Raw genomic sequence first — 5,475 nt, forward strand, 5'->3', positions numbered from 1 at the left:
CAACTTTATTGTGCTTGGCACAATCACAAATCTTTACACTTGTCGTCTATGTGTATAGTCTTGTTCCATCTCCTATGAACAACATCTGCCTTCCATGACGCCTCGTGGTTTATATGTAGCTTGAAGTGAAAGGTATCTATATAAATAGTGTTAAGCATGTCATTATATGTATTTGTTCCATGATTGTTTAACCCTCTGGGAGCCGTGCCTTTTCAAAAGTTCTTACACATCTCGTTTGGTGTTTGTTGTCTGTGAGCAACAATGGTCTCTATAGGGTTAAAATACATTGTTTGTACTTGAACAAATTACCGGATATCTATCAAATCTAATTTTTAAAAACAAAACGTATTGCTGCCAAACAAAAGAACTAAGCTCTCCCTTCATTAATATATATGAAATGCTACTAACAATTGACTATTTTTCAGCGATATTACGTCAATTGTTTATTAATTAAATTATTCCGCACATTAAATAACGCTAATATTATAATTTTGGGCTAGAAGATATTGGTGACGTCAATCAGAACGCCTTTAAACCATTCTCACAACCTTAACTTATCCAGACATGAATGCAAGATTCAATGAAGATTTCCTCAAAATTAAAGTCTAGTTTTTAAATTCATTAAGGTCTAATGAATACTAACCTACCCTACAACATCATGCATCGTTACTTTGCATAACGACATTAAAACGCAAAAGAAATCGTAAGATTCTAAGGAATTTTATATTTAAACGCGTTGAACGTGGTCAAGACGTGGTCTCCTTATATTGACAACTACAGTTTGGAAGATTTGGTCATAAAATCCTAGTTTAAAGATGATCTCTTTTCTTTGTATTCAAATTGTAAAATAGACCACCGTGATCCTTCATAATAACCTCATATTAATGCAAATAAAATTTAACACATATGAACTCATTTAAGTTCTATAAAACCGGATCATGTTTTTTCATTCTCTTTTGCATTTGCCTGTTTTCATTTTTATAGAATAAAGTCATTATAGAATGTTGTCAGTTTTCATCTTCCAATGTAAATGTTCATACATACGTATGATGTTGTACAATGTTCTTTTAATAACTTTATATCATTCCATTTATGGTGTAACCTCCATATTTAACCAATACAGTACAGATATCCGGGACCATTCTTTCTGAACAAATTTGCCACTATAGGTTAAACCTTTTAGTGGCGAATAGTAAAACCATTCACATTACAAAGGTTATAACCAAACCTTTTGATTTCTGCCATAAATTTCTTACTTCGCCAGTAAATACACAGTACTTACATTTCATTTCTACAAAATTAAACGGACCTGACTTACGTTAAAGCTCAAAATAGGAAGAGAACAGTTGGGCAAATCAGGGGTGCGATGTGTCCCAGAATTTTTATGTCCTTACGTCAGATCCGCCATTTACGCATTTGACATGTTGTAAGGAATTTTTAGCTCAATTTTGCTTTTAATACTTTCTGAATTCTTTACGCGTTTTATTGTCATATCGATTTATCAATATTGTTGCCAATGAAGAGCCAGGCGGAAAGCGAATTCTCAATATAAGTATTAGAGCTCAACAAATAATTTTAAACATAGTCATAAACAATACCACGTTTCTTGTGGTTCAATGTTGCAAATCGCCGTCTGCGTAGTTCTAGCGCTTATCGACAATGTCAAAGCAAACTGCTCCTCGAAGAAATAAACGACAAACACTCTAGTATACGCGTGCTATCTGCTCAAGTAATAACGACCCATTCTCATCTGGCTTCATCCGTATCTACACTAGACTTTATACTTTTCAAGAATGTTTAAGATCGTGAGAACTTGAAGAAATTAAACCAACACCAACACATACAAGATCGAAAGCCTTTTCACATTTGCTCTAAGAACGACAATAACATTCAAATCAACCCTGACAAAGTGGTGTTCAATTTCTTGAACAGGTTAATCGCCAACAAAGAAAAAGAAATCCTTTCTAAGTGTTTAAATTTTGCCATTCCACCTACTAAGTTAAGCCACTGTAATTTTCTCGCACCCTTCCAAAAATTCTTCGCCGCAACTCATAATGAAAGCATCTATGAACACTCTGGTTTTCACTATAAATCCGTAAAAACTCGAATGAAAGACATTGCACTATCTGGTCATCACAGCTACAGCCGTCCTAGTTTTTTATTTTCAAAAGACGAAATCAACGCTCTAAATGACCTGAAGAATGACAATAGCATTGTTGTCATGAAACCTAATGCCGTTGTCATTCTTGATAAAACCGACTACAATAACAAAATGTCAGAAATCCTCTCTGATTCCTCAAAATTTGAACACAACAACGTGAAACCCAGGTGAAATCATTACTCAAACAACTCCAGAAAACGAAATCAATTGATGAACAGACTTACAATAAACTCCACCCGACTGGCTCACAAATAGGTATACTATATGGACTTGCAAAAATTCACAAACCAACCATTCCCTTACGACCCATTCTATCTTGTATAAATCACTACTCATATAAACTAGCTAAATTTTTCATTCTGCTGCTTACACCCATCTCCAAACTCTTTCATGATAAAGGACTCATTCTCCTTCGTGCAAGAAATACTTAACACTAACATCAACTCTAACAAAGTTGTTATGGCTAGTTTTGACGCAACTTCTCTTTTGTCCAACATTCCCCTTCATGAAACAATCAATATCATCTGTGATCTTTTATTACTAATCATAAACAATTTCATGGACTCAGCAGCACCGAATTCAGTAATCTACTAACGCTATCTGTTAAAAATTGCCACTTTATGTTTAACGACCGCTTACACCACCAATTTGATGGTGTTGCTATGGGTAGACTCCTGGCCCTCTTTCGACCAACATATTCCATGAACAAAACTGGCTGAAAAACTACCCCCACAAATTCAAACCTGTTCTCTACAGACGACATGTTGATGATTGCTTCCTCCTTTTTAAATCACTTGATCACATCATCCCAACCACAGATTTTTAAGGTGAACACAAAAATTTTTAAGAGGTGTTATTTAATCAAAACATAGTCTAAATTCTTTCAAACCATCTTCATTGTTAATGAATGATCTAAAGAGTGAATATAAAATAGGGAAACACAACAGACGTAAGATGATTCTTTGTAAATATTGTTCGTGCTGTGAAATAATTTGAGAAAGAAAACGCTTCAAATGTAGAAAAATTCGATTCTAATGAAATTAAATGATAAAAGTACAAAACTGTAGATAGGATATGACCAAACGTACATTTCAGCCCGTGTTACAAAGTAAACATGGGGACATACTTCATAACAATGCTACGGTATAGAGAACATAGAGTAGGGCCACTGTACTGAGTGTTTTCGTGCCACGCATATCTTATTACGCATGTGATTACCATATTGGCAGCCAGTAAATTGAATTCTTTGACCAATTGGATTGACGATATGGCAAAGGGCAGCCAGTAAACTCATTAAATATACAGCAGCCAATTGCACAGCGAAGTGCCCCTACTGTTGTATATTCCTTTACTGTGGATATACTGACCAGAAGCAAACAAGAAAAACTTATATAAACACTATTGAGTGCTTTACAACAAATAGCGTTTTGTATTGACAACTAAAAATTACATGAAAGAGCTAGGTGAGTTGTTTGTAACATGTTTAGGTCGGGTTGCGTTTGCCTATTAACTTAATAAACTTTGTATTCTCTTTAATGAACAGAAGATTGCTTAAACTCTCTATCGGAGAAATTAGAAGTGGCAATCCAAATAGATTTAAATCAGACACTGGTCCCTGAAATAAGGAACTTTGAGGATCTGAATGAAAAGCATCAATCATGTGATCACCATTTCCTTGAGCTATTAACATCATTGTGATCTTCTTTTGAAATGACCATGTTTGTAGAGCATCGTAATCACCTAGAAATAATATCATACACAATATAAATTTTTATAATAATATGATATAAGTCTTAATAAATCCCAAGGCATACCTTTCCTTTCTTTCGTCATTTATTTTCGTACATGATCAAAAAAAATAAAAAGTATCGCATCTCACAAACAATTGTAAGCTTTAGTCTGCTTTTGCGGTGAATTGAAAATATAGATCTTTGGCTTTATACTCTTCATATCACAATCTACATTATTCAACAACTTGTTCCAACTGGGAATCTAACTTCTAATCTTATCTATTCCAAAAAGCACAGCGAGTCACGTGACGTATTCTGTATTCTTAGATATTATGCCTCTAGAGCAATCAAATTACATTATCTCAATTTTAACGCAATTTTTGCCATCATCTGCATGCTACCAAACATTCTTGGACAGCCTATTTTATACCTACGAAAATCCACCTCCAATTTTTGACGCAGCTTAAGTAGAAACTGCTAAAATAGCTTTACCTTACATGATAACAAAGAAGAAAGATAAATGAGTTCCATTTCCCCGACTATCACCATTCATATAGATCTTAGCACACATCTTGTAACCATATTGAGAAATGTAAAATGGTGGACTGTACCAGGCATTCTTAACATCATTAATGGCGTCCTGTCGCTTTCGATTGAAGTTGTCTATTCTCCAAAGTAACGTACCATAATAGCTGTGTATGATTTGATCCCAGTGCGCGCTCTTCACGTTGTGCTTCGAGGTTCATAATCTTTACCATGTTTCTCACTATTGATTTGTCTAATTGATCTAAACGCTCACGAAACCGTTGTATAGTGGAAAAATCGTCTCTGGCTTGTCGCTCTAGTGTTGCAATTCTTTCACGCAACAAAGAAACCTCTGGGGACAACTGGGTGTTATAACTATTGCTACCACCACGACCCTCGAGATACTCAATTCTTCTTTCCAGACCTGTAATTTTGCCATCTAACATCACAAATTTTTTAAAGTAATATGCACGAACAGCAGTGACTTGCTCAACAAGTCTTCGCAATGAAGTGGTAAACTTTAGACGTAGTACGAAGTTACCAAGCTGTACAACAAATGCCATAACATATCGTAACAAGAGGCTCACGTGATTAATTGGAGTGTCATTCATATGTTGTCTGATCTCCTTTCGTTTTAAAGTCTGTGAAGTGAGAAAAAGATACTGCCAGCACATTCTTTTAACAAAATATTTGATGCTATTTACTGGTTATTTCATTTCAATCTTTATGTATGACTAAGACATTATGTATCATTAATAAATCTTGTTTCTCAACTTATACTTTATCTATATGAAAAGTAAACGAGAAATTTCTTTTTTTGGCACGTCTCAGCTTTTCCCAGTCCCCCCCGTCTCCATATACGTGTAGAGTAAGGAGTACAAAGTACGTTAATACGGCAGATTGAATTATATTTACTGCAACTTGCTTATCGGGAAAGCTCTGGCTCCTTAGCTTGGGTAAACCATCAAGTATCTTAATAATCATATGTTCTGAATTTATAAATTTGTAAATAGGTGAATTTATAAATGTGTACTTCATGTAAACCTGATGCAGCTGCAT

The 5,475-nt window shown here is 34.7% G+C and overlaps 1 long non-coding RNA gene across 1 annotated transcript; it reads right to left on the reverse strand.

Annotated features, from left to right (window-relative positions):
* Positions 1–3,177: 3,177 nt before the first annotated feature.
* On the reverse strand, positions 3,178–5,475 carry LOC124451137. The gene is made up of 2 exons (XR_006950346.1): positions 3,976–5,475; positions 3,178–3,901 (listed from the first exon to the last, which is right to left on the reverse strand). It is a non-coding gene; the product is annotated as an uncharacterized LOC124451137 (long non-coding RNA).

Source organism: Xenia sp. Carnegie-2017, unplaced genomic scaffold (assembly GCF_021976095.1).
Source record: "Xenia sp. Carnegie-2017 unplaced genomic scaffold, XeniaSp_v1 HiC_scaffold_24, whole genome shotgun sequence".
Taxonomy (NCBI): domain Eukaryota; kingdom Metazoa; phylum Cnidaria; class Anthozoa; order Malacalcyonacea; family Xeniidae; genus Xenia; species Xenia sp. Carnegie-2017.